At 41.2% G+C, this 13,959-nt stretch overlaps 1 long non-coding RNA gene across 1 annotated transcript in view; it reads right to left on the bottom strand.

The window, feature by feature from the left end:
- Positions 1–223: 223 nt before the first annotated feature.
- Positions 224–13,959, bottom strand: part of LOC112656958 (uncharacterized) — a 117,858-nt gene continuing 104,122 nt past the window's right edge. Inside the window, exons 5-6 of the long non-coding RNA XR_007412271.1 lie at positions 6,938–7,115; positions 224–2,077 (exon numbers count right to left, since the gene is read on the bottom strand). This is a non-coding gene — a long non-coding RNA (uncharacterized LOC112656958). The remainder of the gene's footprint in view (positions 2,078–6,937; positions 7,116–13,959) is intronic.

Below are 13,959 nucleotides of genomic sequence, written 5' to 3'. Positions count from 1 at the left end.
AAATACAAAGATTGTGTTGGTTGGGGGGTGAGGGAGAAAATGGAGGCAGAGAGAGGTTCAAGACCCTTGTTGGAAACAAAGTTGAAAGAAAAGACCCTATTTCTTGTGTTGCAGCACTGCCAATGGAAGCACTGTGTTCCAGTAAACATACACACACACACACACACACACACACACACACCCCACACACACACCCCTACCCATATATGATCATTCATATGTCTCAGAGGAAGACAGACATTGCTTTTATTCTTTGATAGGTTCCCGGGGGCAGATCTATTAATTGTGCCATGAAAGGGAAAAGAATGCAATTTCCAAGTCTAAAAGAGTTCCAGTCTTGTCTTCAGGGCAACTTATTTACAATGTACAATCCACCTGGTGGCTGACAGTTGGGTGTTGATAACCTAATTCATGCTCATCAGGGAGACACTGGTGTGCCCAGCATCAAAGCAACGAAGCCTAGATTTTTAGAGCACTCTTTGCAAGTGCCACGTATACCAATAAAAAAAGAGTTCTTCAGGAAATGAGGTGTGACGCAGGCCAGCTTCACCAAGACTCTCGGACCAAGAAATAAGAATTTAAATATGAAATACTAAAATTTAATACATGACTGAAACAAAATAAATGGTGTACCACTGAAAGCATTTGAGGTAATTAATCAATGCTGTGTTTGTACATATCATTAAATATATTATACTCAGTTTAGATTTGATTTCTATGCTCCTTTTATAAAGAGTTAAAAGAAAATACATTTGAATTCATGCTGATACCGAAAACATGCTCCTAGCTTCTAGTTTTTTGGATTTCAAATCATTTCCATTAACAAACAGCTATTTGCCCTCTAATAAAATATGTCATTATGCTTTATTCACATCGCACAAAAGAATCACTGAAAAATCGCCCCAATGATGGCCAATAATTACACATTTTGCTCCTGTGCTAGCGATGAAGAAATCTGTTCATTGGAGAAAGCAGGTGCCGGGGCATCAAGCTAATAGTCAATGTGTGCCGTGGTAATTAGCCACTGCGATTGCTAAAATTAACAATTAGCTAACATGCAATTCTCTTTTTTGCAGGCTGCAGTTTACTTTGTATAATCCTTGCATGTTCTTAGTAATTATTCTGACAGCTTATTATTTTTATTTTTTCTGGTTTGAACACAGCTTTAACACTTGCATTGGGCGACCCAAATGTTCAACAGGCAGGGGTGAAACAACTGCCTGACTAGGCATTTTTCTGAGGCACACATTTGGCTGTTTTCTTAACTTTTCTTCATTGGGGAGTGCAGCGGTGGGGGTGAGATCTTGGAGTCTTTCAGAGCTGTTGTCTTCTTTTCCCAGGGCAGCACACTGGGTCATCCTGAAGCTTTTAGAAGGAAAACTGCCCAGTCAGCAGCAATTTCGACTCAAGGGACCAACTCCAGGGATGAAGTGCCACAGTCAAGCTGGTCAAAACATCTTCTTTTCATTCTTCTTCCCCAGAACATATCTACAGTTAATGCAGTCACCACCCCCGCACAGTGCCCTCCACCCTGCCCGCCTTCCTGCGGCAGAAAATGAAGCATCCTGTGAGGAGTGTTCTTGTCAGGGGCTATATGCTGAGAGAATATTGCTTGAGACTTTCAGTAATATAAGCCTGAATAAACCTTAGCCTACATGTGAAAGAAAAAAAAATTAAAAGGCAGAGGAGTCGTTTGTTTCCAGAAACCCTCTAGGAGAGGGAAATGTGATGAAAGCTCTTAAGGCATTCAAGTAAGAGAAATTGCAGCAACAAATTTAACACACTGCTCTTCCAAACTGTATCAGTTTCCTATGGTGGCCAACAAGCTACTGCAAAATAGTGGCGTAAACAATACACATTTATTATCTTATAGTTCTGGAGGTGAGAAATCCAAAATGGGTCTCATTGGGCTAGAATCCAGGAGTCTCCAGAGCTGTGGTCCTTTCTGAAGGCTCTATATCCTTGTCTTTTCCAGCTTCTAGAGGCTGCCCATACTCCTTGGCTCGTGGCCCCTTCAAAACCAGCAACACTGCATCTCTGTCATCCTTCTGTAGTTCATGTCTCCTTCTGACCATGGCTGGGAAAGATTCTCTATTTGTAAGGACTTATGTGATACATTGGGCCCACCAGGAATAATCCAGAATAATCTCTCTATCTCAAGGTCCTTGATTTAATCACATCTCCAACATCTCTTTTGACATGTGCAGAAACAGTATTCTCAGATTCTAGGGATTAGGGCGTGGACATCTTTGGAAGACTGTTATTCTGCCTATCAGACAAACCAATGAAAAATACACATACAGTAAATGTGGGCTTTTCTGCAGTTGTGAGGGAGTCACTCACAACTGCAGGGAATTAGATGTCAGGGAATTAGATTAGTTAGGAGTGGATGGCCAGGATGGGTCAATGGACTTTCGTGGCTTCCACAGACAAGAACTGCTTATGACCCTCCCCTGTCAGGTTTCTTAACTCACCCACAGAGCCTGTGTAGTCTGGGCTTTGTCCTGTCACTCTCGGACTTCCTAGTTTGGAGGGCCTCTCCACCCTCTTGATGAGAACACTGCCTTCTAGCATGCAGGCTTAGCCCAGCTAACAGCCATTACCATGTGTACTGTGCTTTTCTGTGGTGCCGGCCTGCAGAATGCTCCTGACTGTGTGAACAAGTGACGTGGCCTGCAGGCCAAAGAAACTCTGAACTACACAAAGAATCACCACCCACTGAAGCCCTGACTTCTAAAATGCAGTGATGGAGAGGCAAAATGCTGGATTCCTAAGCAGGACTGAGACCTTATCTGCACATCAGCATGAGCTGAACATCAGGGCTCAGAAGGGATTCAGCTGACATGATGATCCGCCCAGGAAGCTGGGCCAGAGGACCAACTGGCTGCAGGCTGCAGAGCTGAGGAGGGCCTGGCTTACTTAGAGGGAGAGGTCAGGGAAGCAAGCTATGTCAGAGGTTGGGGCCCAGCTTGTGGCAGTACATACAACAACATATTGTGTTTGTTTAAGTGAGAGGAGACTGGATGAACAGAGTCTATCAAGAATAGTTAGGCAGGCAGGAGTCAAACATTCAGAGGACAAATCCCCACTGAGTTTAACTGAGTCTCAGAGGCCCCTTGCCAAGCAGCAAGAAGAGATGGGTTATTGAGGTATGACTTGTCTTAAGAAAACCTACTCTTCTAAATAGAAATGTTGGGTTTTTTGGTTCACAAAATAATTTATCAAATAGGTTGTTGCTATAGTGAGCTTCTCTTCTGTGTTTAAAACAGAATTCCATCAGCAAAAAACTGTACTGTACTCCCCCAACAGCGTATCTGTGGTATAGAGCAAGCTATCCACTCAAGCTAAGGCTCTTGAAAAACAGTGGACCAAGAAAACTTTTGGGAAACATGGAGCCACAACTTAAAAATGCTTTGCTGAGGGACGCCTGGGTGGCTCAGTGGTTGAGTGTCTGCCTTCGGCTCAGGGTATGATCCTGGGGCGGGATCGAGTCCCACATCGGGCTTCTTGTGGGGAGCATGCTTCTCCCTCTGCCTATGTGTCTGCCTCTCTGTCTGTATCTCTCATGAATAAATAAATTAAAATCTTTTTTTAAAAATGCTTTGCAAAAAAAATAAAAATAAAAAATAAATAAAAATAAAAATAAAAATGCTTTGCTAAAATCTCAAGGTATTGGCCTCAACTCAAGAGGCTGGCCAAGATGTGAGGATGAAGTCTGGGAAAGACTAAACCTGTCCAGTGGTGAGGCAAGGTCATTAGAATGAAGGCAATAACGTTGAACAATACATTTAAGGAGAAATGAGTTTCAATAGAGAGACATCACACCAGAGGTCTTCCCTTAGTTCGCATAAGAACAACTATGGCTTACATAGAGGAACTATATGGCTTAGAGCATGCATATAGGCTTCATTATCCATGACCTGGCACTCTTTCTTCACTGCTGGTGTCTCACTAGCATTCAGCATTCAGGTCTTTATGTTTTTTTATTTACAGATGCCAAGACACTCTGTGTTAGAAAATAGTTTGGTTTCTCAGAGGCAGGCCTGATGGAGTTGAGAATAGAGCCTAGAATTCTCAACTGTATTCTGATGTTGGTCTCTGGGCTGTGTGTTCACAATATGGCATAGAAGTAAAATGAGGAAGTTAGAGGGGGTTGTGGACATGAAAGGTGGTGGAGTGGGCAGTGGGGGAGTGACAAGGAAAAGAAAGAGGCATCTGTTAGGAAAAGGTAAATCATATGTGCTCCTTACAGGGTAAGGGACGGTGCAATCTAGGCCTTGAGTATCATGGATGATTCTCAAAGACAGGCTTGAATGAATAAAAATTATTGAACCAAATGCTACCTTGTGGTCAGAGGTGGCTGATGGAAGGGAAACTGTCAAATGTCACTCTAAAGGAAATGGGAGGACAGGGAGCTAAGTAGCCAGGGAAAGGAGGTCTCTCCTCCCTCTAGTTTTTACAAGTGGAGTGATAGTCAAGTTTAGTCCTGTTAAAATCACCTAATCTGCCTACTTGTCAAGTATAGCACAGGACAGAAAGCATATTCCTAAAGTTCTCCAGCGTAAGAAATTTTATACCCAGCCTAGAGCCTTCTGTTGGGGAATGCCATGCCTCACAGGTATGCAACTAGAACCATTCCTACTTTTGCCCAACCCCCCAGCCCTCTCCAAGATGCTCTGTTGTCATCCTTTAGCCTCAATATCTCACTCCTCTATACCATAAGATAGTTCACTATTAGAAGACGTTGGAAGTTGAGTAGGTCACGTTAGGGAAAGACAGCAGTATAAATGTATTATGGGTCCATTGAGATCAACGATGTCCAGTCCAGGGCAAAATATCAAATAGAAAAAACAAGAACGGGATGCCTGGGTGGCTCAGCGGTTGGGCGCCTCCTTTCAGCCCAGGGCATGATCCTGGGGTCCCGGGATCGAGTCCCATGTCCGGCTCCCTGCATGGAGCCTGCTTCTCCCTCTGCCTGTGTCTCTGCCCCTCTCTCTCTCTGTGTTTCTCATGAATAAATAAATAAAATCTTAAAAAAAAAAAAAAAGAAAAAGAAAAAACAAGAACATGGAGGAGAAAATGTTTTTGTGTGTGTTCTGGGGACCCTCAGTAATGTTTGTTCTCTTGATTCTTTTTCATTTGGTGTCAATCCTAGTTTTTATGAAGCTTAGTTTCTTCTGCTTTCATTTAGAACTTAGATTGGTAGTTGTATCTGCTCCTTGGTTTAAGCCAGGAGGACAGAACAATGTCTTGTCTATGCATTCCACTTTTCTAATGTGTTCTTTGCCACCTTCTTCTTTTCTTCCCAATTCCTACTGTCAGAACAAGATATTCGGCACTGGGCCAGCCATGTTCTTGGGAGATTTTCTGCATTTTAAGGTTACTCGAGTGTGGAATCAAGGCCCTTAAGGTCATTGGTTTCCTATCTGGCCCATGGCTTGTCAGTCTGTGACTGACAGACTTTTTCTAGTACATCAATTGTCCAAATAATGCTCAAAAACCCTGGGTTCAAATTAAGATATGTTAGCTTCACAATCAAATCATATTAGAAGGAAGATCACTACAAAATTCGACTACTGTGGGAAGAGGATATACTACTTCTATTAGATCAGGAAAAGAAGAACTTGGCATCAAGAATTTAAGCTTGGATGCACTAACTCCATACATACATCCTCATTCAGCTACTATATAGGCAGCGTTGATCCCAGGCTACATAACATAGGTGCTGTAGTAGCTTGGTAAGAAGCACAGTCCTGTCACATTTCTACTGATTTCATGTCTCCCTTTAAAAACTTTGGGTCGTCAGGGTATTTTAATGACACTTCTAAATGTAGAAATCTAATTTTAAATCTTGCCATTAAATGTCTCCACACTAGTGTTTTGGATGATATAATGAGTGGCACCATTTATAGGACACAAGGTTATAATCTGAATTTGTGAACCGTAAAGAAAGTACCAGTACGCTGACTAACTAATGAGCTTTTTAATGATGAGAAATAGATAAAGCTTAAAATGCAGAATGCTTATCAAGGGCCTCAGACAATAGCAAAGTGGAGTAATTTAGAAGTACTTAGCAGTGCTACTGCTGTGACAGCGAGGAGTGAACTATTTTCTTTCATTTTAAAGCACTGCTTTTCTTACATGGGAGTAATTTCTATATTTTCTTAACTAAAATTAAATGTCCCGGTATAATCCTCTTTTCAATAGAGTTCAAAATATAAATAACCTATTGATACCACTTGTGATAAAGCAGAGAAAATGCCTCTACGAAGGGGGGAAATATCTGAATATCAACATGAGATGATGGGATCCTCGGTTAAGAGGAGATCTGATGGTGAAGACTTCATTCAGGGAGGATTTCCCTTGGAGCAGCTTTAAACACAGGCATGATTCCTGGAGAGGGAGGCAGGGCCCTGGCTGAGCTGACATGAGCATGACCATCTGATTTATAGCAAGTCTGGACTTCCAAAAAGAGAGTCTGAAGTTTGTGCGGGGTTGCCTTCGCCCTTGTGCCCTGAGGCATAAAGAGAATTAGACTAACACTGCCTTGCTGTGAGGGCTCTTCATCTTGAGACCTCGAGAACATGGTTCCCCAGATATTTCTGGGATGTAGCATCGTCATGGGGAGAGATGAGCAATTTCAGAGCACACAGGTCCACAGGCAGCTATTAAGATCTGACGCTGCCCTCCTCAATTTTAAAACTCCAAATCTAAATTTCCAGGACCTGGGAATAAAGGAAAGGCTGAGATATGCTATCATGTTAGGACTTTGCTCCGTTGTCATTGCTGTTGTTAATAAGGAGCTAGACTGAGCTTGCTCTTTCCTGCTCAGGAAGTGAGCTTTCCAGCTGATTAATTTAATTGCTCTCCCTTGGACAATGGCAAGGCCTGTGGAGAGTGGAGCTTTCATAGTTTTTGACATACAACACAAACCTACCAGCGCTGACAGTTGCGATCCTCTTCAGTAAACAGGAGATATGGCAATGTGCAGAGTAGGGAGGATAAAATTCTGGGTGTTAACTTCTGGAGAGGTAGTGAGCTATGGTGGCAAGCATGAAGTCTTTGGTGCTGATGGTAAGTTGCTTAACTTGTCTGGACCTTGGTTCCTTTAAGTCCTGTGAGGATGAAGCAGAAGCCTGAGCAACATTGGGTTTCTCCACGTCAAAAGATTCACAGCAGAGTGCTTGTCCAGAGAGAGAAGGAAGTCACATAGTAGGTACCACCAGAAGCTGACTTGCCCAGGATTCTCAACAAGGATGACTCCCTGTGCTTGTCTTTTGCTATTATCCCTCCTGCTTTTTGACTCACCTCATTCCTCGTCACCTCTTAGCTTCTCATCTCACTTCCCTTTTAATCCTGAAAATCCTTCTTGATTTTAAAACAAATCACCAGGGATCCCTGGGTGGTGCAGCGGTTTAGCGCCTGCCTTTCGCCCAGGGCGCGATCCTGGAGGCCCGGGATCGAATCCCACGTCGGGCTTCTGGTGCATGGAGCCTGCTTCTTTCTCCCTCTGTCTGTGTCTCTGCCTCTCTCTCTCTCTCTCTCTCTCTGTGTGACTATCATAAATAAATAAAAATTTAAAAAATATATTTAAAAAAAATAAAACAAATCACCAAACACTTGCCACTTCTAAATTTAGTTCAAAGTATTTGGCCAGTAAAACAAAAGTCCTCCCACATCACTTAATTATAATCTGAACTTAGATTTACTTGCTTTATACAATGTGTTAATTTAGGATTTTCAGATAAAATGCAGAAAAACCAGTTAAATCTGAATTCCAGATAAACAAGAAATAATTTTTAGTATAAGTCTGTTCCATGAAATATGTGTATTTTTATTTGCTAAATCTGCCAACCTTCATTAACTAAATGTGAACTGAATTCTCCTTGATAATATTTTTATTTTGTTACTTTCACATCTTACCTATACCCAGGAAGATTTTATTTTTTAAGTGTGTGTCTTATAATTAGACTCATATAATGAAAAGATGCACAGTTCATGTGCTTGTTCTATTGTACTCTTGCCAGCTTCTCCTCTCTTCATGTATCCATTGGGTATGGCCTTGGCTTCAATAGCCCTGAGTTTTATAGATGGGGAACACTGGGAGAAGCAATAGTCTAGGAAGGCATGGAAGACATTTATGCTCCATGAAATTTTATATACTCATGATGGAGGGCTCAGATTTGGGGCATTATCAGTTGGGCATCTCCAGTGCTCATTTCTTCTCTCTTTCCTCTTACTAGAACTATAATGACAGGCTGCTGGGCACCTGATTGAACATTGGAAGAGGCCATTACTATAGACAACAGGAGGTCTTGTGGGTCTGTGGGTAGAATCTAGGAAGTCCATGAATTTGTATGGAAAAATATATATACCTTTTTAAGAAAGATTTTATTTATTTATTTGAGAGACAGAGTGACCAAGAGAGAGTGAGAGCAAGAGAGAAAGAGCGAGACAGTGCATGTGTGTGCACACACAAGCAGGGGAAGAGGTAGAGGGAGAAGGAGAAGCAGACTCCCTGCTGAGTGGGGAGCCCGATGAAGGCTGGATCCTGGGACTCCTGGATCATGACCTGATGCTTAGGTGACTGAGCCACCCAGGTGCCCCATATACACATTTTTATTTATTTATTTATTTATTTATTTATTTATTTATTTATTTATAAGAGAGAGAGAGAGAGAGAGAGAGCACAAGCAGGAGGAGAGGCAGAGGGAGAAGCAGACTCTCCACTGAGCAGGAAGCCCGACTCAGGGCTTGATCCTAGGACTCCGAGATCATAATCTGAGTCAAAGGCAGATATTTAGCCTACTGAGCCACCCAGTCACCTTATATATCTTTATTTTTATAACCCCTTTCAATTATTGGTTCAGGCAACAAAAAACAATAACTATTGTACCTGTGATGGTGTCATCAAGAGAAATCATAGATTTTTAAAGATGATAATATATTAAAGTTATTATAGGTAATCAGAACTTAATTCTCCCTATTACTTCAAAATTGCAGGAGTGGCTAGATCTACCCATAGATCTTATTATTAAAGCAATTAATTATTTAACAAAAAATAATAAAGGAGCTGCTATATGTAAATTTGGTTTCCTAAATATTTAATAACTTTATTTCAGTATAATTGGCTTTCTTTGTAATCCTGGGTTTTTTATTTTATAAATTTAAAGAAACTTTTCTTTTTTTGAGGGAGAGAGAGCACAAGTGAGGGTAGGGAGGGGCAGAAGGAGAGAGAGAGAGAAAATCCCAAGCAGGCTCCATGCCCAATGTGGAGCCCCATGCAGGTGTGGATCTCACCACCCTGAGATCATGACCTGAGTTGAAATCAAGTCAGACAGTTTACCGTCTGAGCCACCAAGGTGGCCCTAAAGAATAATTCTGAGAAGAAGTCCACAAGTTTCATCTGATTACCAAAGGATTCCATGGCACACATGAGAAAAGGTTAAGAACTCAGACTAAAGGAAGATCTGAACTCATGTATATATAATTCACTTCCCCAAGTCAACTGTCTTCAAAGCAAAACAGGTGGAACTATCCATATTTTCTCTTCAAAATGCATACTTCAAACTGCAGACTGTCCTGTCATGACTTCCAAATTGTCTTTAACATTTCTTTTAACCTGAATTTTACCTGCTTAAAAAATTGGGGGGGTGGTGGGCAGTGAAACTTCTGGAGGAGAAATACACAGGCTTCAGGAAGACTCACAAGAGTCAAAAATGGTAAGAGAAAAATAATATTAAGACCAGAGCCCAGGTTTACCTGCTTGGCTGCATTCTAAACCCTTGCAATCGGGATCACTATAAAATCCATTATGCACAAAAACTGTATTCATTAAAAATATTAAATCTTTAAATGTCTTGGGTAGTATATAAAAATTGTGTTTATTTGAAAAGTTTAGAGGCTATTCCTGTGCATTTGCTGCTCTGAATGTAACTCCTCTCTCTAACCTTGTTGATGATGTTGGGAGCTCAGGAAAGGATGGGCTGTGGCTTAAGAAGGAGGTGACTGATGCAGAGAAAGGAGAACCTTTCACTGCCCACACCCCTTTGTTATTTGTGAGTCTCCAAGGGCTCTTGGGAGGTGGTGGGGAGGCAAGGGGCCTAGAGGTGGGGGACTCTGTGCTGGAAAATGGGTTGCTTGCTGGGTGGGAAGTGGAGGTGCCTGATCCTGGCTTGGAGGGAAGGGGCGACTTGAATGAATGCCTGGGGGTTGGACTGGGAGAATAAAGCCACGAAGGGACCTGTCTCATTAAAGAATCCATTTCCCATTTTCAGCAGTTGGCTACATTAACAAGCTGAGCGGTGAAAGGATTAGATCCGCTAAGTGAGTGCCTGTTCTGTGCACCATTGCAAAACACATTTCAGAAAGCAGTGGATTCGCCTTAAATGAGTATCTGCTGGAGGAGCAAAGCCCTAGGAAAACAAAGGGGCACACCAGGGTAAGCTAATAATTCCTGCTGTGCTTTGAGGGCAATGAAATGACTGCAACCCTGAGAACTTTTTCTCCCTCCCCTGCAGTTGGTATAAACATAAGAGCCATTTTGATGATCATATCGACACCTCAGCAACAAGTGCTTCCCAGGTGCCAACAAAATGTCACTTTCCAAAGGGTTAAATGAACCAAAAGGCCTCAACCTCAAATATTCTTTTTCTGCACCCATTTAGTATGCATACCTATTAAACAAAACAATGGGCACAGATTCATATCCTGTCTACAAATAATCGAATGATACAAGAACAAATCTACCACCAGCTGCTTAGTCCCATGCTATGCTTTGACTGGGAGGGGAAAGCCAAGTTTCGAGCCAGGTCTAGCCTGACTCAGGCCCTAACTTGTGAGTCCTGCTATTCTAACCCTTTCTCTTGATCTGCTTTTCAGCCTGTCTCAGAGCACACAGCTCAGAACAGCAGGGAAGTTGCTTAGCAAAGGGCCACCCACTTGCCTATTATTCCTTCCTCGCCTGTGACATGACACAAGAACAAAGTAGACATTAACCGCTACATTAAACCCAGAAAGAAAGTAATCAGTAACCTGTTATTCCCTTAATAAAGGGAAACACATGCAGTGTGAAATCCAGAAGACTAATCAATAGCTGTGGACAATGCAACGTGCCAAACAAATTGCAAATCAATTAGAATCCTTGTTTTCTTTGAAATGGTTCACTATATCTAAAGCAATTACTCCTTCATTAGACCTAATTTAACAGCAGGACTGCCCTGGCTACAACTGGCAGCGTCTGGCTATCAAATAGAAGAATGGCAGCTTATTTCTGTCTGTCTGTGAGTCTAGCACCAATCAAAAAAATTTTTTGAATTCCTTTATAGGAGAGAAACTTTTAATGAATATGTGGATATTTGTCTTAATCAAAATATCGATACTGGAATGAAGATGTCACCCACCCTTCTAAGGGAAATTTAAAAAAAGAACTACAAAAATTAGATAATAAAAATCTGCAATTAAAAAATGTATTTGTTTTCTTTTTATGCTAGCTTCCAATAGATAAAAATGGCATTTAAGTACATAAAGTCCTTTTAGCTTTTCAATCTAACACATCGCTTGATAACTAGTTTAAGGACTTTTGAAAAGAGAATCCTCCTGATTGTTACAAAATTTAGAATATTCATGTACATGATCACCCAAAAAGTACTAGTTTACTTTAAGTTTAAAGCTATTGAAAAAATAGCTTTACTGAGGTATGATTTACATACAATAAAATTCACCCACTTTAAGTGTACATTGGTGGATTTGGACAAACGTATATAGTCATGTAACCTCCACCTCAGTCAAGATCCGTTTCTATCATCCCCAACAAGTTCCCATGTACCCCTTTCCGATTGGTCCCCTCTGCCACCCATGGCCCCAGGCAACACAGATCTGCTGTCAACCCATTTCTCTTTTTTAAGAACAGTTTCCCATCCTGTGGAGGGACTGGAAAATCTAGTGAAATAAGGTTTTTCTAGCTGGTTCGGGGGAAAATGCTTTTGTCCTTGTTTGAAGTGGCAAGCAACAATCTCTTAGAACTGAGGAGAAGATTACAAACTTTTTTGAAAGTAGATATGTTTAATGAAATCAAACCCTTTCTGGAAGCTGAGGTAAATATTCCTAAATGAGTTGAAAACATTTTAACAGTCACAACTAATTATTAAATCACTAAGCCTCAGAGGCTGAAACTTCTATTGTTTCTATTCGTAAATAGTAACATCTTCAAAAGTTGTCTCTTAGTTTAATGTGGCTTAATTATTTTTCTGACTATAAAATCAATCCATTTTAATTATATGAAATTTCAACATTAAAGAATTACAAAAAGTAGCAGGGAAGGCCCTCATATTTCCCTTTCTCCCAGTAATTTTCAAAAGGACACAAAGCTATGTGCATAAGGATGTTCTTTAACAGGATTGTGGTAATAGCAAAAAATTGGAAGCTCTGGGAGATTGAGCCTTAAATTAAGTCACACATGTTCCTGCTTCCCTTCTTCCTTCCTTTGCTTCCCTTTTAACAGCTTTTACTCCCTCTCCCCTCCCCCTAATCCTCCCTCTTCACCTCACATCAAATGGCTTTTCATTCTCTGCATCCTTTGCCTTTCTTTTTTTTCTTTAGGGCTCAGTGCAGGAAAATTCTTGCACTGAGGATACTGGTATCTTTTGCAGGCCAACCAACCCATTTCCCATCTCCTTTTCCTCCAAAGAAAATTACTCTGCCAAAGCTCTCACATTCTTTTTTTTTTTTTTTTAAGCTCTCACATTCTTAACATCAACCTGCGCTACTCCATAGCACACCCCATCTTGCTCCCTTTAACCTTTCGCTAGTAACTTACTCAAATTATTTTTTGCTTCTATTGGTTAGACTAACGCCCATAATTTACCAGAGTCAATCAACCAATCACTCAAGGAGCATTCACTGAAGGCCTGCTTCCCAGCAAAACCCGACTGGGTGTATCTGGGAATTGGGTGGAAACTCCAATGAAAAGCACGTGTGACGGTGGCGGGTAGGATGAGGAAGCTAAGAAGTTTAATAACTTCCTAAAGATGACTCAGTTTAGTGCTTAGACTAATCAAAAGCTGAGGTGAAAGTAGGCAAGAGAGAGTGTGGTCCTCCTTTCAACTCTCTCTACACACTGATCTGAGAGTAGAAAGGCTTTACCATGGGCACTGGAGCTGCTTCAGGCCCACAGCTTGGGTAAAATGGAGTGGCCTTGGGAAGGAAGATGCCATAAGTTCTTGAAGACTATTTATTATTACTAAGATAAAACCTCCTTAACCCATGGATATTTATGCTCTCCAAAATTGTGTGCAGAGAAAGTCAAGACATTATTGTCTCCACTGTTCATGTACACCCCCTCCTGGTGCTTTCCCATAGCTCCAAGACAACTATCAGCCAACAAGTAGGTGAACACTTAGGCCAGTCCTGGGGGGTGTGGTTCACCAACAACGTGGTGACCACAGCATAATTAAATACTGAATAAATCAATGTAAGCACTTCTAAGGAGAGGAATGGCAAATCTGTTAGGCAAAGAGACAAGGAACTTTTGAGTTTTCAGGAAGTTTCCTAAGGAAAATAAAAATAAATTGGATTTTAAAATTTTTTCCCACTAGAGAATCTTGACAGAAAACCCTTTACTCATAGTTTTATCCTGCCATATTCAATGGTTAAGTTACTGCTGGCAATTTTTGAATTGTTAGTAGTTATGCAAAGGTTTTTTGTTTGTTTGTTTGTTTTGCAAAGCAATGCCCAACCAAAATGAACTATCTGATGGTTCTGGTTCATACACTTTGCATCATTTCTGCACGTGGCATGGAGACCTGATTCTTGCTAATGCACAGATAAAAGCCATAACGAAATGGAGCCAGAACAAATGAAGCCAGTCCTTCAAAGTAAGCACAGCCCTTTTGTTTGTTCTGCTATAGAAAAAATGAATAGACGGGTCTTTTGCAAACTTCAGGGTACCAACTTTTTATT

The sequence above is a fragment of the Canis lupus genome, chromosome 8, assembly GCF_003254725.2.
Source record: "Canis lupus dingo isolate Sandy chromosome 8, ASM325472v2, whole genome shotgun sequence".
NCBI lineage: Eukaryota > Metazoa > Chordata > Mammalia > Carnivora > Canidae > Canis > Canis lupus.
This window is presented reverse-complemented; position numbering and strand designations above follow the sequence as displayed.